At 40.3% G+C, this 27,219-nt stretch overlaps 1 protein-coding gene across 14 annotated transcripts in view; it reads right to left on the reverse strand.

Moving 5' to 3' along the window:
* The window catches only part of SEMA6D (semaphorin 6D), a 606,315-nt gene that overhangs the window by 562,072 nt on the left and 17,024 nt on the right, over positions 1 to 27,219 (reverse strand). For 13 of the 14 annotated variants that reach the window (XM_064517345.1, XM_064517347.1, XM_026097098.2 and 10 more), the window contains exons 3-5: positions 15,745 to 16,340; positions 9,955 to 10,045; positions 7,294 to 7,357 (exon numbers count right to left, since the gene is read on the reverse strand). The gene's annotated coding sequence lies outside the window, so the exon portion shown is untranslated. The remainder of the gene's footprint in view (positions 1 to 7,293; positions 7,358 to 9,954; positions 10,046 to 15,744; positions 16,341 to 27,219) is intronic. The other variant, XM_064517340.1, reaches the window with a different exon arrangement.

Genomic DNA, 27,219 nt, shown 5'->3' on the forward strand with positions numbered 1-27,219 from the left:
CAGCTTGGCTCGGGGAAACAAGGCGGGGGCGTGCTCTTCGCTGTACACATGCACAGGGCCCCGCTGCATATCACAGTGCAAGTAACACCAAGAATAATCAATAACCACAACAAAAGTGTTAAAGAAATAGTTAAGCCTGTAAATTAGTCTCTGAGGGAAGTATCGTCCACTGCTTGAAATATTTAAAGGTTGGTTGCATAAAGCAAGAAAGCGTTCCTGGGGAACAAGCCTATACTTACAGGAACATCAGGCAGATGATCTACTAGGGCTGTTTCATCTCCAACAGATGAGTCAATTTATGTGAAAGTTAAAAGTGAGAGGTTCACTCAATCTTAGTGTGTTTTCTAACTGTTTCTGCTGAACTGTTTAATACTGTTTCCCAGCAGAAACAGGTTACATACAGAAATGGAACAAATATTAGAAAGACTATCCTAAATTTATTTTGTACTGCAGGGAATGAGGAAAAGGGAAAGAAAGAAAAAAAAAGGATATGGGCCAAAACATCCCATTCTTGAAAGGCAATACTTAGATTTGGCAGACACTTTCAGAATCTAATTACCACATAAATATAAGCACAAATGTTTTCTATGTGCAAGGAAATGGAGTTCAATCTTCTGGAACATGCAGGCATAATGATGCTACATGTTACAGAAATGCCTATATATTAAAACCTAGACCTTAGGAGAGAAAATTCCTGTTTGATTTGAGGTAAAAAAAAATATATATATATATATATAAAAAAGAACAATATACTGTGCTTTTATCACAGAATGAAATTAAAGCTACAACATACCCAGTGTAAGCAATCGATGTATTGACTTGAAGTTTTTGGAGTTTGTAAGATTTTTAAGTCAAATTTCTCTCTGAGTTGCTAGTTTTCTGGATTTAATGCAAGTTGTACTTTTTTTCTTCCTTGTCTCTAGAACTGGGTAGCAATGTTTCCTAAGCAGTTACCTCCTGACAAGCAATTACATCCAACTGCATAATAGCAGAAAGCTGGAAGAATATTACTGCGTGAAAAGCAAGCTTTTAATTTGTTGCTTCTGTTGCAAGATTTTTAATACGTAGCACATAAATCCACATATGCAATGACAACCATAGCGTGGCAATGTGATAACTTGGTTAAAACTCTGGTTAGAAGGATTAAAACAATCAGGCTTTATGGTGAGAGACACTGCAAGGAATGCCTTCATCAAATCTCCATTTCCATGTGTGAAGCCACCTTTGTACTACAGCTCTGCCCAGGCCACGCAGTTCTCTAACACGCCGACCGCATCCCCATTAAAATCAGCATCTTCAAACTGTGCTAAGCTGCAGCACCCATTTCTGTGGCAAGGAAATGAGATTTCCTGGGTGAGCTTTCAGCACACACTGGCGTTTCTCTGCTGAGGATAACGCACCACCTGCCCAAGACCTGGACCGGCCGCAGGATTCACAAGGCCTCTGAAGTATCTTGCCCTCGTCCTGCTTTGCCGGGGCTCACCTTCCAGAGCCTACAGGAACACAGGTGCTTCAGCATCATTAATTAGAGCACCATTCTCTCAAGCTAACCTCCATTTTTATTTTGCTACTATGCTGAAAACATACAGATTCCTACAATGCTTGGGCAATTGGCCATAAAGTTGCTGTGCTCATGAGTTCGACTCACTGATCATTCTGAAAACCAAAGCTTCTAAAGAATAAATGGGCTTACAATTAAGTAAACAAAGATCCATAACAAGTTAATTAGTTAACTAATGCTCACTCAGGGGAGAAATAGAGTTACACATTTCTTTAAATTCATACAGACTGGGTTACACCAAAACCAGTTGTGAGAAAAATGAGGCACAGATAAAGATCTCTTTATCTTGGGTAACAAGAAATAGAAATTGATATTATTTTGAGCAGTAAAAGGTCAACATGAAGAAACATTTTAAGAAACTCAGCCATCTAACCTACAAAACAGAGAACACAATCCAACAATTTTCATGAGCTTGGAAAGCCAGAGGAGGCAAGAGAATATGCAATTGCTAAAGTGCTTTCTGTGAGGGTAGAGAGAAGGAAAAAAATACCCAACTCTGAACTGGTACGTTGCCACAGTCCATACATACTCTTGCAGAGTTTACTTGAAAAAACAGATTTTCACAGTTGTCAGCAATACAAAAATATACACTACAACTTTGGGAGAAACACCCTCTGTTCAGCCTGTTCAGCCAACTAAGCTTATATTAAGAATCATTAAGTGATTCATAAAGTGAACCCAGCAAATATAATTCCTTAGTTTGTCACATGCGAAGGAGTGATATAATGACCTATGTCAGTGGTTGGCATGTGTGATGGCTGGCGGTGACTTAAACTTGCTTTATTACAGATACCAGATTGAATAGCTATCTCCTTGTTCTATAAATTCACCAAAGAGCCCTGGAATTTCTATATCCGTCATTAATGGAGCTAAGTCTGACATAACAGGTTATCACAGAAGACAGAGAAAGCAGCCATACTTCTCCTCTGCCACAAGAAGATTTGGGTAATCTCAACCTCCTCTTCTGAACTGGAAGGAAAGGAGAAAGATATTTCAACTCACATCACACGGTGAACGCAAGACCTAACTCATTAATGTTTCTCGGACAAGCTAGCAGTCATGGGCTGGAAACATGGCAGGAATCAATCTGTTGCTATAAACAAACACAAAAATTAGGGCTTCTCAAGCAAAGTTGAGGCCTACAACGCTGAGTGCTCAGCAGGAACATCAGCACAGTTCTACCGCACAGACCTCATCGCATATAGCGCACTCTTCCCTGGACTAAATCTGAAAATTTGTGACAGACATATTTTAGTATCTATTATAAAAAAAAAAGAGGAAAAAAAGGAAAAAAGATGACTATCACGAGCAATTCTGAACAGGTTATGAGCACTGGCTCAAATTAAAAGGTCATGTAGCAAAGAACAGCTGCTTCCAAAAAACACAGAAAAGAAGGCTTGCCAAAAGTTTACAGGTAGAATGATGCAGTCACAAAGTCCATGCAAAGCAAACCTGGTTAAATTAACTGGGAACATCCTGTAAAGTCATCTGGCCACTGGTAACAGAGATAGTTCTGAAGTTCCCAAAGGGACACAAATGGAAATGACAGTAGTTTACCAATATTCTACACCAAACCCTCCTTATTAGCACTGTTTTCATGGATAAAGTAGCTAAACTCTGTTTTGAGAGGCATGCTGTTTGGGGATTTTGCTGAGAGCAAACCAGTTTCTTGTAGTTTGCTCAAGAAACCTAAATATTTAAGGAGGATTAGCTGTGGCCAGATAATTAAAACCCAAGCATTTGTATCATGCAAAAGGAAGTTAGAAGTCCTATACTTCCCTTTGGAGCTCAGCAAGCCCTTAACCCTGGGTCCCCTGGTTTCTGGAATTCTTTCAAAAAGTCATCGCTACTCTCAGCTTTAATTTTTAAAAAGAGAGTAATGTAGTGTCTTCCACTTTTCATCTGAAGATAAACTTCAAAAAGAAAATTGATCACAGAGCTTGTGAGGCTGTCAAGATTATTTTTCCTGAAGATTATTGCTTATTCAGGGTTCCTCTCACTCCCTGTTAACTTACTCAACTTTGGAGGAAGGGATTTAACAAATAATTTTTGGTGGCTCTCGTCAAAATTTAAAGGTCATTTGAGAATGTCTGATTGCAATGATTATAACTGAGATTTTATTTCTCATCAGTTCAGAACTAATGAAAAGGGCAAGTTGTTCAGGAATATGAAGGAGATATGCCAGAGAGCATTCGCCTCATTTCTGCATAAAGCGGGCCAGAGGCTCCTAGGCACTGACGTAGTGAACCCATGAGGATTAGCACAGTAAGCAATACCTTTTGGACCTATTCTGCTCTCATTTAAAACTAACATTCAAGATCAGGGTTTGTTCCACTGCTTTTAAAGGTGTTTTCCTTAGAAATTTCAGAAGTGGCTGCAGATACAAACCTCTTGAAGAAGAAGATTTGTATGGGTAATTCCAGACTTGGAAATTTCCTCCCATGAGGAAATGAGAGTACACACCATGTAATATATGGCTACATTTAAATACTATAGAGCCTGAACAAATAAGTTGCTAATTTTGTTAATTTTTCTCTTGCTTCCATTCTTCTGGGTCGGCAAATGTTCTGTCAGCCATTATCTTGAGAAAAATTGTAATTGATGGGTTCATTTCCATTTATGCCTAAGGAATTTTCACATTATTGTAAGCTGGGAAATATTAGATAATTGACGTTAGTGATAAAGCTGCATTCATACCCATTATGTTGTTCCACGTACATGCTTAATTGTCAACATCGCGATAGCTTTAACTGCAAATAGACATCGTCCATTAGCCAACCAGAGTGCTCAACAAGAAAAACACCGACATTTTTACTGTTACTTGGAGGATGAGAAGAACATAGTTGTCATTTGAATAGGCAGTTTTACTTTTGTTATCTACTTTGAATCTCTCCTTCCCCCCAAATATATTCACCTTCAATATTTGGGCCAAAGAACAACACAATTTACAATAACAGCAGTATTGAAGTCTCCTAAAGCACTGTCCATCCAGAGCCGTCATAGTATGTTTTAAAGATAGGAAAGAAATATATTTATTTCCACTTCAGAAGGAAGGAACAGAAGCACAGAGAGGAGAAACAATTTGCCCCGTGGCTGACAGCATACAACTTGAGTTACTGGACAAACCTTACTGAGGGCTGAAGGAGAGAGAACATATACTCCCCAGATCCATACATAAAAGAAATCTTTCCAACACAGGTCATGTCTGTCTCGAGAAGACCAGGGAGAGGAGGTGTCTCTATTGCACCACTCCTCCTGCCTTGGATCCTAGCTGTTAATGTCAAAAGAAAAATAAGATCCATAGGGCTCCCCATGATCCCTTTTTGTGCAAGGTTTCTGACTGGACTCAACATCTTTTCCTTCAATAAAGTAGGGGACAAATAAAGGGAATATTTTGGCAAAGAGGCTGACAAAAGACCTCTACCTTTGGTGCCTCTTCCTCTGGGATCTCTGCTGGACAGACCAACACAGCCTAATTTTTAACAGCCCTTCTTCCTCCACTGCAGGACTCCCTTCAAATTTCAGAAGCCTGATCTGACTCCAGCACCCTGAACAATCCCCACAAAGCAGAATCAGTCTCCTGTGCACGAAGCGCTTGCCCCGCCAGTGCAGTCTGTCCTCGTCCCTCCACAGCTTCCGCTTAATGGCAGAATTATATTCCAAACTAGTGAGCATTTGTGTTCACTCAGTCTAGTGTTGCAGCTTGCTCTATCTATCACTGGTGTTATTTCCCCGGATGGTTGTTTCATATTTTATTAGAAATGACAGCTCTATTATTAACAAGAAAAAAATATAGCATGAAAGAAAAATACAAGCTTTAAGAGCCAGGTGCTGAAGGATGTGAAAGTTTTATCCGGTGACACATAGGAAATGGCTGGATCTGTAAAATATTTGCTACTTGAATGGTTTATTAAAACTGACACTGGTACAACAATTACTACCAATTATTTTGTCAGAGTGTCGATTCCATTCACAGTGAGAAAGTTGGTGGCAAAAAACATACCTGAAACTTAAAAGTAGCTAGAGACCATTTTACTAGGGTGCATTTGATTGCCAAGAGATTGGTAAAGATATATGAAGCTTTTCCTCTCCAGATTACTAGTTCAAACCCACACCTGACACTAATCACAGAAAAAAATACCAGCAGGCACTTTATGGTGACTTGTGTGAAATTCGTTCACAGGCCAGATCCTTGCGGTCAGCTGTACATATCAAAAAATCATCACAGTAATTGCTACTTGGTGGTTTCAGTCACGAGACTAAAGTTCTGAATACAGATTATATAACCTACTTCCCAGTTCAAAAATTAGCCCCTTGGGAAACTAGGCGGTGGGAAAATGCAGAATTTCATTCCCCAAAACAGACTGTATATGCAATTAGCTTTTCTTCTTACTACAAGTTATAACAAGAGATTTACAACATCTTCACTGTAAAGTTAACTTGAACGTACTGCAAAGTTAACTTGAACGTAACCCTAAGTCACCTCACATCCGCATGCAGAACTCCCACCCTTTAGCACAAGTAACTCAGCTCAAAAGGATGCAAAAAATCAGAGCTGCTCTGCAGAACGAATGTGGTGAGCATCTCGGAGCATCATTAACCTCCTACTACCTCCCTCCTACCTGATACTGATATACAAGATCCCCCAGTCCACACTTTGCAGAAGAAATCATCACACTGTTCAGCTTGCTACAGGGTTTCCCAAGCTGGGATATTTGATCCTAATCTCTAATGGAGTAGCACATGCACACACAGACTGACCTATCTAAGATGTATTAGACGACTAATGTGACTAGTGTGCTGGCACTGAGCAGATGACCTACCTCCTTGCATTGGGTACCACAAACCATGAGTGCATCAGACTCTCTGAACAAATACCTGGAAACCTTAGAAAAATTAGAAGAGTTCCCTACCTTTTGCCTGGACAAAATATCTATGCAGAAATGATGAGGATGTCCAGCAAAACTAAGATATAGTAGACATTACATAGTAAAATTTCCTTCCTAATGAAATGGGCATAATCATACCAAATTACTAATACTGACAGAGTTTCCCTTTGGGAAGGGTTCAGAATTCATCTTCATAACTCAGAAGAGTGTGTTCACATGAGCTGTATTAGCATAACTATAGTAATACAGCCATAACAATAATGCCATTATGTTTTCTTATCTAGTTAGCTCACAAGTAAGCTGTGCTGATGAGCGAGAAAGTACTATTCAAATGGAATAATTCAAATGTTATTTCGTTCTGTGGTGGTTCTCACCTCAAAGTAGGCTAATACAAGGGAAGCAACTCAAAAACAAATCACTGCAGTTTTAACCTGAATTATCACGTATTTTGAGTCACTTTGTCTTTCCTTTCAATGACAGAGAGTGTGCTACGTCTAGCGTGCAGGGGTAAACTCACATTTAAACTCTCCCAGTTGCTTTCCAGATGTGAAAAGAATGGAGAAGGATCAGCTATGTTTACATACTGCAGGATTTTCATTTCATTTACCTACACTTTTTCCATGTTTGTAAATGCAGATAATACAGGGACTGAAAAAAATTCTTTTCCCGCAAATGGGCTGATGAGCAGTGAACCACAACATTTATAATTCTATGATCACTGGCTAATAAAGCCTTTGGCACTAGAAGTTATATGCTTGGGTCAAGCCTATTAAGTCTATTAGGGTCCCAGTTGCTTTCTATACAGACCACCAGGGCCCAAAAGAAATATCAAAAGCTACTGACCTTGTATATTAAACACAGAAGTAGCCAGTCTTACAGATATATAAATCAGAGAGAGTTGCTGCCCCTGTAGGGGGGAAAAATAGAAAAAAAGCAATTTCAGATTTGAGCCAGACACAGAATAAAGAATTACTTTATTTTGATATACAGGAACTAGAAGCAATACATTGTTACAATTCTCATTCACAGAATTTAAAGCCAGAAGGAACCATTAGATCATACAGGCTGACCTCCTGTATATCACAGACCATTAAATCTCAGCCAGTTATGCCTGCATCAAGCCAAATAACTTGTATTTGTTTACAGCAAGATTTTCAGGCTTGCTTTGGAAATATCAATGGAGAATCCAACACTCCCCAGGGCTGCAGTAGCCTATTCCAACGGTTAGTAGCCCCCCACTTTACAAATTTATATTTAGCATCCATTCTGAATTTGTCTAGTTTCAGCTCTCAGTTGCTCATTGTTTCACCATTCTCTACAGGATTAAAACAATTTTTCGCTCCTGGAGAAATTATGTGCTGTAACCAAGGTATCTCAACATTAAATCTCTAATGGTATGGCATGTCCTCCCTTCCTGAAGTTGTTCTAATTGAAGAGAAAAAGCTACTTTACAATAACCTTTGACTAACAGCAGAACTCAGCATATTTTCTGGGACTGCGGTTACCAATGCTGTTTGCAGAGAGTCATTCTGTTTGCCTCTCTGCCTCAAAACAGCCAGAATGGAACAAGCCTGACGTGCCTCCACCCTGACAAAAGCAGGAAACCCAAGATCATACTATATACATATGCTTCTGAACTGTTACATATGCACTACACAGAGATTCAGGTATTTGGGGATCTGATTACGTCAAGCTGTGTGCATAATTTTGCCTGCAGCGAGTAGGAGCATATGCGCTTCTCAGCTGCTACAGCCTAGCCGAAACCGTTTCCGTAAGTTAAACCAGAAAATGGTACATAACTAGAAACAAGAAAATAGAAAATAAGCTTCAACTAAGAAAAAACACGGAGGAGCAAAGCAAACGCTGGAGGACAACCAAGTCAGGGAACAAAATAAAAAAAGCCTGAGAATCGTTTTTAGAGATAGGGCTTGAGAAGAACATTTAATTAAAGCTGCAGGCTAGTTAGCATTCAGCACTTCTGCTTGCCCTTGGGAACATCCTCAAGACTCAAGATCAAACAAACAAGATTCTGCAGGCACACTACCAAAGCAGATATTTGCCTTGACCACAGAGCAACTACCATGGGTCACATACCAACCTTTTAAAATGCCTCTAACACTAATCAAAAATATAATTTAATGGGTCTGGATTGCACTTTTATAAATATTAGCATCTGAGAATTTTCATTAAAGCAGATGAGAAAAATTCAAAGTTATTTCAAAGCAGAAAATCAGAACTTGAAGAGTGCATTTTTATGGAATGAAATACCATCCAGATAAACTTTCATTGACATAGGCCAAGCTTGGAAAGCCTTAAAAAAAACAGCATTGCAGAGAAACAGTACTAAATTCCCCTGGCCTACCCTCTCACTTGCTATGTGATTGCATCTTCTCACTAGCTTTATGCAATAGGGCAGCATTAACCCTCTCTAACTGAAGAGTTGATTTAGTTTATATAGGATGAATTTCCTAGATCTCAGGATGTAACCCTACAGACTAAGACAGACCACTCCACATGATCACATCCTTATCTTTACTGCACAGCAGCTATAGTGCATATGCATAAGGAGCCTGGTCTTTCCCAAAGCACCAAATTAACTGGGAAAATGCAAAGTCAAGACGTCCACACAAAATACTCTACGCTGCCAGGAAGCATGCCACCGGCTGACGAGGTGCGGAGGCAGACGAGGGGAGGGCCCGAGCAGTTCCAGGATACAGGACAGCTGGGGTCAGGTCGTTGCCCCAGGGAAAGCAGCGGTCTGCCCCGATTGCCTCTGCAGGCCTCCATTACACCACCCCACAGCCCAGGGACAACACCCCAAATTACAAGGCAGATGAGCAGGAGCAGGTGTAAGACAACCAGACAACACAGGTGGCACATGACAGTGCAACAGCCGAACACAGACATCCTTTCCAAAGAAGCAACTATATCTTTACATAATTGGGGAAAAGCTGACAGACACTAGCACTTGATAAACACATCCAAAACTTCAAAACTGACCTAAGTTCACACTTTTCAAGTGAGTACTACCCAAAAGCAGGTCACTGCTACTCAAGAATGCACAAAGTGATAGGACAGCAAGCCTCACCATTTTCTTACTCACATCTGCATTTCCTTCCTCCTTTCATGTCAAGCATAATATTTGTATCATAACAGTCCTTCAATAACCAGTCTGATGCAACACCAAGTATTGTTACTGATGCCACTCAAATGTCGAAGCTCCACACTGTACTCCAACTGATAAATATTATCTAATGTTGCAAACTTCTGCATTCATTTGCAATATAACAGAAACACATCTTCATAAAGGTAAAATGGTTATTTGGAGTGGGAAGGGAGGATGACAATAAAGCTGGTAATCCAGCATCTTTTCTAGGATTCCTTAAACCTGCAGAATAATTAATATACATGGCTTTATCTTAGATTTTAACTGCACGTGAAACTCTGCTGCCTTCCTGTTAAAATGAGTCTTCCAAAGCGAAGCACGGTGGTGTAAGAACTTACCGCTGATCCAGTCTCCGATTAACCATTCTCTCCGCTGGCGCCGTTAGGAGCACTTCCGACATATTCTTGTGCACATTAGGATTTCTCAGGCCTGAAAGTTGAATGTAAAAAGAAGTGGTATGTTCTCATGCCTCAACCCCTAATTTAGTTTGCATATGAATGCAAGCCCCCTGTTTGGAAATTTAAACTAACAATCTAGTGACTAATGTATGCGGAAGAAATTGAAAGCACTAACTGACTCCTGCAGATCAGGATTTCAAAAGCATTTTAAAAAGACTGCGGCTAACAAAATCAAAGCGCACAGACATTTGGGAAAAGCAGCACTAGTCCAAGTTGCCGGTGTGCATCATTCTTAGGAAATACTACATATGCTGTGTAAGCCAGGCATCCTGGAGCAGCCTCAATCTTTGGCAGGCCTCGCAGTCTTTCCGGAGGATACAAACCACCAAGTATTTAGAAGCATTCATTAACCTTAAGTGTCTTGTTTACTGGTTGCTCAACTCAGGACATTTTGTAACTAATTTCCAGAAGTGCCTAGGACCTTATTTCTTGACCAATGGCAAAGGACTGTCTGTGACAGTAATTACAAACCCTCTTTGATCTTGTTAGGTTTCTTCCAAGGTGCCACTACTCTTTAGTGCCACCCATAGGAAAATTCAGACTTCTGCAAGAAGTCTGAAGAAGACTTTGTGCTGGATACTGAGGTTTGGTCTACAGAGAAGTTGTACTGGAAGAAGTTTTGTTAGGAATACAGTTCCTCAGCTTGTGAACAGAAATGCTCTTCCAGATGCAGCTGGAGCAGCTGAAGATGTTACTTCCAGACAGGTTATCAAAAAGGTAAAAGCGCTAGTCTTTGCTAAGTTTAATTTGGTGGAAGCACATCAAGGAGCACAAACATAAGAATCACAGGTAATTTTGAAGAGACAGCAGAGGCAGCCAGGTGCAGCAAGCTTTCTCGTCCACCCAATTCTTTCTAGGGTGCACCACCGAAGATAGTTTGCGCTAACCTAGATGGCACTCATTATGGCAGATTAAGGCACTTTACTCACCTGTGCCATGACAACAACTGCATTCAACTGCTTGAGGTAGATCTGAAGAAAGATGCGTGCCTGCAGCCAAGGAGCTGAAGGTGGTAACTGTATGTGCATGTCCATGATGGTTTGAATTTCTAATTGCTGGACATTGCAGTACTACCTCACCTCTCGTGCGACCTCTCAGCTGGTCCTGCGCACTTGCCCCACTGGAAGAGCATGGACTCCCTCGCCGCTGCCATACAGCATGCACCCGCAGGCAGCGAGGCTCCTGCCCTCGCATGCTTCCACACAACCCTGCCATGAATTCTGCCCTGATGAGTATTGATGGGTAGGATGAGTTGTTGATATTATTTGGAGAACAAGATGAATTTTCAACAGTACATTGAAATATAAGCTTTAATAAAGAAAACAGTAATTGTGTTCCTATAATTTCACTGATTACAGAACACAGTTTGCAGCTCTCTAAATTATAGTTTACAGAGATGATATCCTGAATCTTTTAATCTCTGTGCTTCTTTATAAGCATCCATTCATGTGACTTCTCCCTCCACAGCAGAATCTGAATTTCGCAGAATCCTAATTTTGCAGTACTGGTTTTACATAATCTCAGAGAAGTCATCTTATAGTCTTGAAGTAAACAGGAGATAATTTTTCATTAAAAGGCACACTCTTAGCACAGATTTCTCTCTCTATGGGAGGCTCAGTCAGCCATCGTCAGGCTGCCGGAGCCATACACTGTTCTCCCATCTTGGATTTAGTCAGGTGAATCTCATTAATCTGAGAGCTAATAAGAAAATGTGCAGAAATATTTGCTGCCATCCAGAACTTAAATATGATAATAGTATGGTCCAATTCTGAAATAAGGAGAAAGCAGCAGATAGGTGACTAACTGCACATTTGGCAACATCAATAGTGGAGTTAAAACCACAACCAAAGAACCCAGGCTTCCTTTTCTGCATTCAAAGCATCAAATGCAGCAGTGCCTTAGGGTTGCATAAGGCATACTGTTGATGCTATCGCTGTGCTACTACAAGCCCGTTTGCTCTATAAAGAAACAAGGCAGCACTGTTAGGAAGAAAGCCTCTCTTTGCCTTTTATTTGAAACTACAACATACAAATCAAGGCAAACACCTTCTGAGTTCTGATAACTAAAACATTTTGTTTTATTCTCTGGGATGGATGAAAGCCCTTTCCCCGTCTGGAAAGATTTTTTTAGTCAGGAAATACAGACTGCTTATTCCATGCTTCACTCATTGTTTGTGGTAGCCAAATAATTTATAAGGTGGTATCAGTCCAAGTAGCTTGCAAAACGTGAATGCTTTAGGAGAAATTCCTTTTCTCTTGAGGCGATTTCTTTTCCTTTGAGTTTAAATAATTACCAGGACTACAGATTCTACATTTTACCCTTACATAAAAACATGCTGCCACGGAAAGCTGTGGTTCTGTCCTTCCCCTCCCACTTTCTCAGCCCTGCCCTGTTCGCTCTTCCCTCCCACGTGCTAGCAAAAGTTTTCATGTGGCCGCACAGCGAGACGGACAAAGGAGCGACTCTCATTAGATCTCACTCAGCGAAAAAACCAACTGATTTCATTCTAAGCCACATCAGTTCCTTCCATTAGCCTACTGCATTGCTGTGCAGCGCTCCACCTGGCACGGCTCGGGGAGAGGGGTCACCGTTCCTCGCGGCAGTGGTGGCGGCAGCCACGCTGCCTTAGCTCGGTCACAGCCCTGGTTGCCCCCTGTGGCGCTGCCTTGCCAGGCAGCCGCTCCTGCCTGCACCTGCGAGTCCCTCCCGCGACCCTCACGTTTCTGTCGTTTGGTCAAGAATCCACATCCTAACAGATGCGAATCCCTTCAAACTCGGGGACTCCCCAGATGCGCCAGGACCAAACCCCGTTACAAGCCTCCTCCAGGCTACAATCCCGCTCCCTGTTCTGTGGCTCCTCATGCTGACCCGTGCCCTTTCCCAGGCTATTTAAGCATTAGCATTCTGGACTACAGCTTCAGGAGGCACATGGAACAGGCCAAACATGCACTTCCAGGGCTTTACTTAAAGGACAGGCTGTAATCGCTTGTATTACCAAAACAAACTTTTTGTATGTAACAAAACAAAACAAACTTTTCTATGTGTGCCTTTACCGGAGGCACATCCTCCCTCCCAAGTGCCCCAGGCTAGAGATGGCCGGCTCCTCTCACCCCATCAAGGTCCTGGCCTGAGCTGCCTACAGGGCCTCGGGAAGGGTAAGGCCTCAGCAGGTACCTTAACAACCTTTCTGCAACTCTCTTAACAGGATCTGCAAACTATTACTGATCCCTACCTAAGTGTCAGAGCTGCCCCCAGTGACTTTTTTTCCTGAAAAATCTCAATCCTCCCAAGGAAAAATAGTAGCTGTTTGTATTTGAACGGCAGACTATCTCCATTTAATGACTTCTTAATGTTAGATTTGAGCTACTGTCTGTCTGAGTTCTGGCACAGGGCAGGCAGAAAATTAGGAGCTCTTACTGTCCAACATGAAACCAAGATATTACTGAGATTTCACAACCACACTTGCTTCTCAGTAGCATGGGCAGATTCCCGAAATGGCTACACACACAAATTTATGATAGAGGATCTTGGTCAGAGGAAGAGAGCTGCTCTCCTTACAGCTCCCAAGCCCTGCATTTTGGCTGCAGGCAGCCACAGTCACATCTTCGAACTCGGCACTTGACCAAAGTCCGCCTGAGATTAGGGGAGAACTTCAGCAGGGTACATCACCCAGACTTCTGTCAATATGTGCTCTTTCAGTAGCAAATACGTATTCTCCATTCCTATGCTCTTCAGCAGGACTTTCCCTTGAAATCTGTTCTGCCAAATTCCCTGCACAATGAAGCTCATTTAAGATTAGTTATGTTATTTCAATTTTAAGGCTTGTTCAGTCTCCAGACTCAGTTCAGTCCTTAGTATTTCTACTGTGAACCTTTTTAGTGGTTTCAGATTATTTTATCATAGTTTCCTAAATACATCCCCAAACTCTTTACAATGTGAAAACCAAACAAGGACAAGATTTTAACAAAGCAACCCTTGAAAAAGCTCGCACGCTGGTAAATTATTGCACCCCAAGTACTACCACGTAGCAGCAATACAATCAGGCACAGCCCTGTTGCTTCCTTCTCCCTCCATGGCTCTGTTGGCTGCCTGTGCCAGGACAGAAGCCCTCCCACCACCAATCTGCTTATTAAACACACTCCTCAACTCCACAGCTGTAGCTTAACACCCCTCCTGCTGCAACGGCCAGGCAGGTTCTTGTTCTAAGCAACTGTGCAGGACTGCAACTGGCTGTGTTCAGGCTCAAGCCAACAACTCATGCAGAGAAAACACTGGCAGCCATAGGAAACTGCACAGGGTCAGTTACTAAAGCAGCCAATCTACAGGTTTTCAGGGATGTGTTGAAAGCTATAGAACAGACTGGTTATAAAGATCTACTCTAATTATACTGTTTAACTGCATGACTCCTAAAATTTGGATTTTTTTAATAAAAAATGTGTGTGTTCACCCCAAGAGACTTTTTCGGCGAACCAAACTGTTTTAAAACACTTCTGATTAAAATGACTATTTAATTTCATCCCCAAATTATAAATATTTATAAAACTTTTTAAATAATTTTAAATTTCAAAATCAAAAGCTATAATAAACATTAAAGTACATAATAAAAACACAAAACCAGAGCTTTGTTTTGAAAGTGTCAAAACAAAAAGTTACATTGTCCAAACCTTTTTGAAGGAATATTACTGGTCTGAAACATCAAACAAATTAATCCAAATTTTTAGTAAAAAGATCATCCAAAAACATACATGTGCTCATCCCTACAGTACAGGGCAGTTGGCTTAGAGCAGGAAAGTAAACTGCATGACTTCAGGAGTCTTCTACCATGTTGAAGTAATTCTATCATGCCTTAACTGCCTCTCCACCTGCACTTCTTTCCACTGACACAATCTGTCTCATTCATGAAAAGGAATTTGTATGTCTTAGCTGGGGAAATAAAGTTGCAGGCTACCACAGAAAACATACCCACGTGCTCCCCGACACTCAGGAAATTCCAGGACAGCTGCAAGTTGCCGTTTGGTAGCACAGGTTGAACAGGGGTGTGGAAGGCAGGAGGAGAACATTTTAGTAGAACAAGGTTCTTTAAGAGCACTTGGTGTCTGTCTTTCACGGTGAACAACCCACCAAGGAAATACATATTCTGGAGGCCCATGAATGTGGCACTTACCAAGAACACCACCAAGAACAATGTCCCCCCCCACCTTAGGGAAGATTCCACAGAATGGGACTAGCAAAGACCTGTGACTCTGCATGTTAACAGCTTTTCTTCAGCTAAAGATTTCAAATAATGTTAGGCTACTTAATACTAATAACTTATTAAAATTAGGTTAATTAACAATCCTATTTTGATCAGAATCTTTCACTTTGACCTATATATACTTACATATATATATATATATATATATGCACTTTAGTTGCAGTCTTACAATACATTGGTGCATATATCTACTCACATATATATGTACTCCACAGCTGGGAGCCACCTTGACAAGCACATGGCAGTGGCATAGCTAGAGCGAGCCTCTGAACAAACGCTTCACATGGCTTCTGCTCTGAATCAGAACTATTTTTTCCCCAAGAAGCAAGAATTCCTCCTTACAGCACAGATTCACCGAAGGAGTTATTTACACATAAGCTCCCCACAAAGCAATAGAAACAGTAAGCAATACTTACCGGACTGATGCTCCAGTTACTCAAGATCTTCTCTTGTGAGGGCATCCCTGGACCCACGGTTAAACAGCTCTTTTGAACCTCCTCCCTGGAGCATCCAGAGGAACAGCATCCTATGGGGAGTTCTCCAGAGTCCCTGTTTTCACAAGGGTCATCACCACAGTTATGTCCTAGGACTTCTCAACTTTGATATTTTTTTCTTCCTTCTCTTTGTATCCAGAAATTCCCCTTCTTTGCAAACAGGGTTATGGCAGGCATGCGGCTCAGTGCTTGGGGCTGCTACCAGTTGTATCTGAAGCCTCGGCCAGAAGTGTTCAGCTCTTAACAGCAGAGAAACGTAGATAGAGAATTCCCAGACCTCTGGTTCACACTCCTCTTGTCCTGTGCAATGCAACAGCCCAGTGTGTCTGCAGGTGAGAAAACTGCAGCTGCTGAATCATATGGCTTGCAGTGCTTGCTCCAGGCACTCTCCAGGATGCAGCTGTGCTCTGTTGGCTGACATTGGGAAGACACTGCAGAATTGAAAAGCAAAGTCGGCTAACAGTCCTTAACGGCAGCACTGCTAGCAATGGAGTAGAGGGATACAGCTATAGAGAGGGCTGCAAACATAGAAAGATGGAATAGGATTATCAGTGCAAGAGTTCTGGGGTCATGTCCCACAGCGTCTAGCTATGCTGCAGTGATGTTGCAAACTGATCAGGTAGAAAAGCAGGTGACAAGTGACACAATTACATAACCAGAAATTGTGCAGGGCTTACAGGCCCATGCCAAGTTTATGGATATGAAAGGACAGAATGTACAAACATGAATGTGCTCCTAACTACTGCTGTAAACATATTCCCTAAATTACAAACAGGAGCAGAGATATCAGTTCTCTTTAGCCGACGGTTTTGTGTTGCTGGTGATTTACACAACCTTCAGACTAAGATGAGAATGAATAGGATTCATCAGGAACAGAAACTGACAGAGCCACAAGATTTGTCTGGAGTACAAGCCTTTATCAATACTATATATATACCAGTAGCATGTATAACAGTTTTGTATTATCTATATAGTAATTTCCTTACAGTACAGCACCTAAAGGTAATTTATGACATTATCTTCTAGAGGCCTCAGCAGTGTAATTTAAATGATGTGGCATTGTTATAGTTTAGAGCTGTCTATGTACTGGATTAATTATTAATAAACAGCTGTATAACTTCCACTATAATCTATTTGATATGGTAAAATTATGAATATGCAATTCTGCAGGCACTTCTTATTGTTAGAAGTATAACTCAAGCTGAATTGATACATTCTAATGGTTTCATACATGTTTCAGTAGAGCTTAGCCTAAAACACATTATCACCTCTATTATCACTTGGTAAGATTTTGCTCGTAGGACAGATCTGCAATAGCATTGGACAGTGGGCTCTGAGCTGAACCCCCTCACTGATGTGTTTGAAGAAGCTACTGAACACGCCATGCTGGCAGTCTGTGCATTCATCTTCATCAATTACATTTCTTTCTCTCTTTGTGCTTTTAGGCTTAGCTTAGTCAGTATGACAACACAGAACACACATTTAGATGCAACATAATTAACTGAAGATATGCTGTTGTGCAAGAAGGATGTTAGCTGACCTAGCTTTAACCTCTCCTGCCTTTGAAGGCTAAATTAGTTGTGTGAAATCTGTTGAAGGCACAGCATTGTAATCATGCTTGACTTGGAAATTAGCCAGATGTCCTCTACAACTTCACAGCAGTTTAGAATAAAAGGTGTGCCCCGATTTCACATGACTGAATAGCAATACGAGGATTATACACTTTCAAATAACTATCAATGATAATCCCTACCCTTTTCTTTAAGTATATAAAGTTTACATTGCTCTCCATACTACAATGGAAACAAATCAAAAAGAAAGCTCATCTAAATGATCTATTTAATATTTTTCTACATGACTAGTATTTGTTATTACCTCCTTCAAGACAAAACAATGACAAGGAAAACTCAGAAGACTAATCATGGCCTAGTAGTAATTGTTCATGACTCACACCTATTACATAATTACACCCCATAAGGACATACCCTCCATATGCATCATTAGAATATTTTTCCTACCAGTTAAGAAAATAACCTGGGCTTAATCACCAAAATCAGCATTCTACAACACTAGTTGCCAGGAAACAAACAACGCTTTTTTTTAATCACAGAAATTATAATTTACCAAAATACTGAAAATCTAACCTTAGTTATGGAAATATTATTTAAATGAATTTCAGGCTCATTTGCTTAGTTCAGCATTACGTGATGTTATAGTGTATTGACTGCAAAAATGGTGAATAATCTAGCCTATTACAACAAAAGATAGTGAAGCCTGAATCTAGTTACCAGGATCTGAAATTCCTGAGACCTCTGCTGAAAAATTGCCTAACGGGACTATTTGTGTTAAAAGTTGCTAGGTTACAAACAATATAATTCTTTAGGATTAGTATTATCTGTGCTAGAGTTGTTTCAGATGATCACTCTTGGAGTGGAAAAGTTCATTAGGTTTTTAAAATGATATTTATGGTGGGACACCACGTCAGCCAGAGCCTTCATGTGGACCTTTCTCCCATAGCAAGCGCACAAAGAATCCTATGAAGTTTTTAAACTTTAAAAGAAAAAAAGAGTGTAGAAATTGAACTAGAATATTTAACTTTTTAAACAGAGAGATCTCAACCCAACTAGAGAAGGCAGAATAAAACTATGTCTCCATTGGACCTTTTCTTCCAGGCATGGCTGCAGTTAACTCAGCGACTATTTTGCAGAAAACTCTGCCCAGTCCTTTCTGATTCTTAGGAGAGTCTCTGTCTCCTCTGGGTTTGCTGGCTACTCTTCACTGTAGTCTTTCCACTTTAGCTGCAGTCTTACAATACACTGGTGTAACTTTTTTGCCTACCACAAACTTTCATCTCTCAAACGTGTTCTCCCAAGAAAGCAGAAATCTCATCCCACCTTTCAGAGGTCCACCTGGAATGATCCAGCCATTTCTTGAAGGAACACAACATATTACTGAGAACAAATTAAATATACCTGCCATGGGAAGTAAGAAGATCTTGGATGAGATCTAGACTGCTTTACAAAAATTCACTAATTGAGAAGTTGAGAACATTCTTTTCAGAAGATGGTAAGGCATTCCTGGATATTTCTTCTAATCAGATTAATAAACTTACAAAATTCTACCCTGAAACAGTCTTTCCTAGGACTACAAATGCACTTCGTAAAGACAGATAGGTGGTACATGAACTAAACATTTGTTTCCACAATAAGAAACTAAATGCTAAATACACACATGCAAGCTGATGGAGTGAGATTCCAAATGTAATTTTAGGGTAATTGTGACCTGTGGATTGGAGAATGCTTGATTGTTTTACTCTGATGTTTTCAAATTCTTCCTTTTTTGTTTTCTTTAGAGAAAAGGATTTAAAAGTGCAACAGAAGACAGAAAAAGTGGTGTCTGTGAAATAATCAATGAAGATAAAGGAAGAAAATAAAGTATTAAAAATTCCTAAAAATGTATCCTGTGCAAGGAGATGTAAAGGTATGCAAGGAGCACTGGTACTGTGCCTCTTACCTTGTTCCGTAAACCACAATAAGGCATCTGTGCCCTATCTATCTCAGTATGCTCTGAGAAATCAACAGGAGAGAGATGCTGCTTAGACTCAGTGAGAGCAGCCCAGTGAAGCCCACAGGTCTGTTAATTATGGTGGTTTGATCTCCTTTTGAGGGGGAGAGGGACCTACCTCAGAGCCAGCTGCATCACTCCTGTCAGGGAGATGCAAGACAAGGAAGAAATGAAAACCTCCAAGGCTGGACACCTTCCCTTCAGCTTTAATTTCTATGTTTTTTTCTTTCTCCTGCACTGGGTGGGTTTATAAACTTTTCTCATTTTTAGGAGGAAACTGTTAGCTGGAGAAGGTGGAAAGAGGGGATAAAAGCTTACTGCTCAGAAATAACCCCATCTACAAAAAGATCACTACTATAAGAACAAGCCAACTGAAACATTGGACCACGTTCTCAATTAACAAGACGCATTCTTGTGTGCAGCTCTCTCGATAACGATGTGCCATCTATCTCTCAAGCTCACTTTCTAATTTGAGCAAATTTTTAGCACGCACACCCACCATAAGCCCATTCACACAGTTGGTGTTTTTCTAGCTTTCTTGACGTCTGGGTGCCTATTCAACATATGCAGTGCTAGACTGGTGCCTACCAGTCACCTTCTTTCCATTAAATACCATAAAAAAAGTGTCTACACTTTCTATCAGTTTTTCATCCCTTTCAACAAATAGTTCTCATTTATTTAAAGGCAAAAAATAAAACGGATCATCGGCATCAATTCTTGTTACTTGTTTTTGATCGTTTACGCTACACTTGCTGAGATTCCTGACAATGTACAAGATTATAGAAACTACACGAGACTGTCGGTATGCATTTTGGACATTTATGAGGAAAACAAGCTCCCAGTTGCTGTTCATCATCAGAAACCTGAAAAGCCCGATAAAGAGGATGGAGAAGTAGATAATCTTTGTATGTAGATTCTGTTTTCATGAGGGGAAAACGATCATTGGGAAGTAAGGCCAGGAACTATAGCATCTGATCTAGGATGGTCAAGGGATAAAAGTAAGGCCTGGTTTGTTTCAAATCTGAAGAAAGATTTATATGTCTTAAAATTTTGCTCTTTGCTTCAACTACATCAGTCTATCAAAAGCTATCACCCCTTCCTGAAAGCTTTGTTGAACTAGACATGGGCAAAACAAAGGGAAAGCAGAGCTCTGGATAACTTCTGGAAGCAAATTTGAACCATTCCATACGGCGGGTGGTGACTTCTGCCGGCACATGTCACAGTCGGGCGATGGTCTTTCTGAGGGGAGCAGTCCTGGCTCCCCCTACACCCATACATTACAGGGGGACGCCAGAGCACTGGCCTAAGGCACCCAGAGTTCCAGTCATGAAACTAAAGTTTCAAGCAAACGACAAACATGTGGGCACAACATGTGCTTTAACATTTTTTGGAGCTTGAGCACTGTTTAATTTAACAGGCATAGCTGACTGAAATGTTAGTATTCAAAAGTTTAACAAAGGGAGGTCTAGATTTATTCATATCAAGTCATTATGTCACAAATCTATTTGACAGGAGCTTATGACTACCCCTTAGCCACCTTAGTGTGTATATACCCTCCACTTTTGCTAGAGAGAAAAGTGTCACTCCCTTTTAAAGATATAAAACTGAAGCACAAAGATGTAGTAACTTGCCCCAACAAAAAAGAGCAACAAAAAAGCTTTTGCAATAGTGCCTTAAATGCAAAATATTCTTCTTACAGATCTTACACTCAAGCTCTGTAGATACAATTAGGTAGGGGGATGAAATGCCACTGCTATAATGAGGTCACATCTTCGTTTTTAAGTTTTAACTTATTTTTGTAATTCTCCCCTATAATATGTTCAATACTATATAATAAATACACTTTTATAAAGTTAACAATGCCTTTGTTCCCGTCACATCCTGTTCCTCCACTACAGTGATAAGTTGACCTGTGATACCCAACACAGAAAAACCTAGCAAGCACATGGAGTTGTATTGTGCAGATCTGCTGAAGTCGCCAAGCGTCTTAGAAAAGCCTATTATTAACAATTAGCCACTTATTGTAAATTCTAGCTGACACATCTCATTAAATATAGGCCAAAACAGACTTTGGTGATCGAACCTCATTTTTAATAGCTTTTCCCAGCATTCTGCCAATTGTTGTCAGGAAGCTGAAAATTACTCCTACCACTAGGATGCCCACTTTATTCTTGCTGACTGCTGAGAAATTTCAAAAGGCTGGCCTGCCTCCTCTGTGCCTGATAAAGGGTAAAAACCAACCATGTGCTCATGATGGCGATAGGCTTTTAAAAACCTCTCAGCAGTCAGCATGAAGGGAAGAGGAGTAGGGGGTAGAAGCAAAAATATTTTCCATTGTCATTTCTTCTACATAAGAGCTCAAAGTGGTTTATGACATTGACTGCCCCCTTCTAACACCCAATTTGATGTGCAGAAGTGGGACTGAACAGCTCTTCTAGTATCCAGAGTCTGAATGGCAACTTATTGCCAAAATGTCTGCAATTACATTCCACCCCCACAACCAGCCAAAAAAATAAATAAATGAAAACCAACTTTTCAGAAGTATCAAACTTACCCAAAGATGATTTTTAGACCAATTTTTTCCTTCCTTTTCTTCTTTTTCCCAAGTCAGTTCTCCACACAGAGCAGAGATTCTTGTTATGTTCAAAAGGCAGCAAGCGATTACAGAGAAACTTAGTTTACCTACTCAAGTCCTCTGTATCTTAAGATCTCGTAAGTCAAAGATAATTATCTTTGCTGTGTTCCTCTCTTTAGTTTAAATGTTTCCCACTTCTCCTCCACATCACTAGCTTTCAGCTGCAAACCTTGCAAAAAACTAAAAAAGATTTGTGCATCAAGCAATAGTTGTTTTCCTCGAATCAGTTAAAATTCAGTGAAGACTGCAGGAGAACTGACTTAAGAGAGAGGTATAAGCATGACTGAGCCAGCAACGTTAAACTGAGTAAGCTCAGAACCTAATGTGAGCCTGCTGGCTTAGTGCTATGGCAGTTCAAACAATTTTTTTATGGTCTACATTTCAACAGGTCCAATAACATTGTAGAGTGCAACATTCAAAGAAAAAGCACTGTTAGGCTCTCCACAGAGTCAGATGCTCCTATTTTACTGGTCAAGATTTCAGACTTCCTTCTTGACCTTAACATTTTATGAAAAATACCAATGGCCAAGAATCTCATTCACTCTGGGCATTGGCTAGACAAAGCATAGGATAGGACTAGGATAATTCAGATTGGAGTGGACCTCACAGGGGCTCTAGTCTAACCTCCTGCTCAGAGCAGGGTCAGCTATGAGCTCAGACCAGGTTGCCCAGGGCTTTTTCCAGTCAGGTTTTGAAAACCTCCAAGGATGGAGGCTGCGCAGTCTCTCCGGGCAACCTGTTGCAATGCTTGACTGTTCTCATTGTGAAAAAGTTTTTGAAATACAGAAGGTCATAGCCATGATTTTGCACAGCTTTTGAGACTCTGTGAAGTCCCAATACCCTCTACCTCCCGTTCTTTGCAGTTTGTAATTTTGGTCTGTGTAAGTCCCCAGTCAGGCTAAGAAAGCATTGATTCCTATCAAACTTTTCTTCCAAATGTGCTATTCTGACTTATCTGGCAAACACATTCACTGAGCACAGTTTCTTTAGGCCTTGTATCTTCCCATTTGTCTGTTTAGGAAAACACTTTTGGCAAACATTTTTGGATCTATAAAAATTAACACTCCTGAGATACAAATTTTAATGCATTAATAAGCATGCTTTTTCCAGTTAGGATGCTATCACATTAAAAAAAAAATAAGGTAGGACAGAATTTAGTCATCTCCAAACCACTCAGCTGAACAGAGTAAAAAGCTTCAGGAGGTCCCACACATTTTGCTTCATAAGTATTCAGGTGTGAAAGCAGAGTCATTGATCTGGGTTCCCATAGCCTTGATTCAGGCAAGACCTTTTAATGACATGTTTAATTTTAAACAGGAATTTCTTCTCATGGGAAACTTTCCTTACAATTGTTCTTCAGCAGTTTAGTAGAACCATCTTGCCTATCTAAACAAAATAGAGTTTCATGAGGAAATCTGCAACAGACTTTGGCTATCACAGCATTTTCAAGTTTCCTCTGGGATAGATTTCCCGTAAGGACTCCCACCTTTTAACCGACATCATAGTGTCTAAGACCAAACACTGTGTCTCCATGTCATTTCCTGCTCATTCTTGCAACAGCCATGAGTAGTTTCTGTCAAGACGTATAGTTTTATCAGAAAAAAGGAATAATCACAGAAAATATATGCTACTGTTAAATCAATTTCTTGTAATGAAACTGGAAGACACTGCTGGAGTTGATTCTCAGCTTCAGACCAGGGATGATAAAATAGCAAAGACACATTCAGTCACACACAGAGCATCCTAATGCCCTGCCAATGCCAAAAGTTCTTTACTTGTCTGGTATCTCTAGTTTTCTACACCTGTCCCAGAAAGGAAAGAGATCATCTTCTTCAGCAATGAACGCTGCAAGGAAAAGTGAATTCTTCAGTTTGAGTCTGCCTCTATGACAAGTGTCCCCAAGCCTGTTGGGTGGGCTGTGTCACTGTCACTACCAGTAGCATCAGTAGTTCTTGCTTATGCCCCTGTGCGGAAGGCAAGGCTGCGCTGCTGAGCAGACAGCACAGTGCTATGAAAGATTCTAGGCTCAAAGCAGGTCGGGAACCCCAACACTCCACCTTAAAAGGAAAGAAAGTGAAGAAAAAGAATAATGTAAACTCAGTTTGATTCCCTGTATTTAGTTGGATTATTGAAAAGAAGACTCCTGAGGTCCAGGATTTTTTAAAATATGTTTTTCACAGAAAAATAAGAATTGAGAGAAAGACTGTCTAAACCTGCTAGGGAATAAACCTAGACATTCTGCCATATGGAAAGATTCTCTAATTCTCCAGTCTGATTCATAGGGGCTATTTAAATAATTAACCAGAGTTGGTCTACAGGAAGGTAAGGAGGGAATATCAGAAAAGGAAGCCAAGCAGATATTCACATGTATCGCAGTTACTTCATGCCTCCTACAATCACCAGAGGAGACATTATGGAGGTCATGATAAGGGTAGAAGCTGAGTGAAGCTCAGGGGATGAAAGAAACCTGCTATTTCAGCATTATGGTGAGCTCTGGCACAGAGGGACATTCCTGTAACAGGAAATGGCTCCTCATCTCCTGAAGCTCTGCTTTATGTGATCTGAAGTAACTCACCATCACATCCTTCCAAAACAGCCTGAACATGGCTGAGGCAGAATGGCACTCTCTCATGGAAAAGAGTCCTTTCTTGTTATTATTTTTACACTGTTAAAGAGCCACTCACTGCCTTGAAAAGACTTCCTGGCCCCAGCTATCAAACAAACTACTGACACCTGCAGCCAGAGACACTCCTAAGAACTGGTTGCCATTCACAGCCTACAGGAATCCTAAAGGGAAGGGAGTGACTGCTGTATTGAACTTGAAAATAGAAAACTTAATTGGCTATATTCATGACTGGATGATGTGCCAGGCCAACCTGATAGAACCATAAGGATCTTCAGACCAACCACTAATTAACAGGAGTCATGTACAGTACAGTTTTCTCCAGTACCAAAATGGTCTTACTCACCCCCTCCAGAGCTCCATCAGCAGAGCCCTGCATAGGTCATTGTTCTCGGAACAAGGAAGCGAACTAAGGCTTCTGATTTCTTGACTGACTTCTTTCAAAGAAAGAATGAGATTGGTGCCAAAAAGCAATCAGTGGACCCCCAGTCAAAGAAAGCACTTAAGGTCATGATTTCAATCCAGCTACTCATGTGTTTAAAGTTATGCATGTGTTTAAGTGCTTTGCTGGATCAAGGCCCAGTGACCTCTTTTTGGACTGTAGTCTAGCTAAATCCAACACATGAATGGAGTCATACTTGAGAACTGGAAGTTTATTTAGCAGTAAACTCCAAAAATCCTTATTTATTCCTTCTCTGCAGCCACAAGCAATGGCTTGGAAAATGTTGATCTTTTCGGACTAACCTCCTCAGAAGACAATCAGCCTGCATCCATGTGTCTAAAAATCTTGTGATAGTGGGTGATGTGACATCAAGAGTTCTAACAATAAGTTAAAAACAAACTGGTGTCTGTGCAAATTAATTGAGTTTTCTAAAATCTATTATAAAACAAGAGAAAAGAACTGCAGTGCAGCAACCTAGCTGAAAGTGCACTTCACTTTCAATCCTGCTAAATAGATTAACAGATATTGTCAGAAGGTGTGCTGAATTTTTTTAATCTTTCTACAGCCCTTTAGTATTTATCTACAGAACTCACCTAGCTATACTGACTAATACTTTTTGGAAGATTCCTTAATATCTGCTTTACTTTTAATAGAATTCTCCAAATAAATTGTGTTGTGTTATATATTTGAAAATGGATTTACACTCATGCAATTTCCAGTCCAGTGATCACCATTGGCAGTGTCCATCTGCCTTAAGTATTTTCAGAAAAACCTTTTCAAGGGTTTGGAATTTTACCTGTTCTTCAAAGAAGAAAAACATGAAGAAAAACACCAGCTCTTCAACTACTGTTAAGTGGAGCAACCCTGCTGACTTACAGCAGAAGGACTTTTGCCCCAAAGTCTCCTTATAACATAATCATAGCAACATAATAGCATAATAATTATTGTAACATAATAACACAATTATTATAATAACATAATTATTGTCACATCCTGTATGTTAAGAACAATAAACTAATACATATCCATAACCATTTTCAAACTTTATTTTCAGACGATTTGGAACCTAAAACACTGGATGACTATGGTCTTCTACACTTCTGAGAATGTCATCCTTTTTTTCCCTGCTTGGGGTATTGTTTAACTTCATGTCTCCACATAAGCCACATTTGGGGGTAGAAGTAATCCCTTTGAAACAAGTGTCTGGTTTTAGGGAGCATTCTTCATTTCTCCATAAGGAGATACAGTGAGTATCTGCCAAGACTGCGCACAGAGTTTAAAATGGAAAACAGTGTGTCTTCCTACACACACAAGTTAATGCCTCTCCTGGAAAGAGATCCATCTTGCAGTAAAGAAATGTAGTCACCAACTACAATGAAACTTGCTACCAACTTCTCACAGAACATTTATACTTTTTTACTTAGCTAATCAGTATTTCCAGGATCTCCACAATCCCAGTTTTAGCAACACAGCACTCTAGATTTAAATTGTGAGGTTGAGAACTGGCAAATAACCTAATAGATCTGGCTCCTCAACTTCCAATAAACCAAGATCAATAAAACAGGCTGCACCCAAATGATCATTTGCTGTTCTCCCTACTGTTGAACTCATAGCGCATTACCGATTTTGCTGTGTTTTGGCAGTAAAATACAGACAAATTATCCCTCCCTTCCCTAATTGACCATTTAAAGCAGATTCATTCCTTGTTATTGGAGGCAATAACCCCTCACCATTACTAATGTCACATTATCTTCATTGAGCTCGAAAGGATGTAATATGATCTGATTAATGTTCTAGGATGTGAACCTGTTTAAGGAGCACAACATCAGGAAACACTGATCTGTTGAACTCCTGTGTCAACTTCTTCAGAGAGGAAAAGAAATCAATATAATTTTTTAACTTTTGTTTCATGCACTAATTGTTGAGCATAAATAAGCTGCATTATCATTTTCTCTCTGAGTCTGTGCCCTCACTTTATAGCTGTCTGTTCACAGAGAGGATTTGCTGAGCAAATAGGTCCTGAGGCTCCCATTTTCAGATGGTGAACAAAATTCTCTTATTCCATAGAACAGACATGTAAACTGATAATTCAGAACAGCTTTATTATTTTGATAAATATCTATGTATAAAAGA

The sequence above is a fragment of the Dromaius novaehollandiae genome, chromosome 10 (genome assembly GCF_036370855.1).
Source record: "Dromaius novaehollandiae isolate bDroNov1 chromosome 10, bDroNov1.hap1, whole genome shotgun sequence".
NCBI lineage: Eukaryota > Metazoa > Chordata > Aves > Casuariiformes > Dromaiidae > Dromaius > Dromaius novaehollandiae.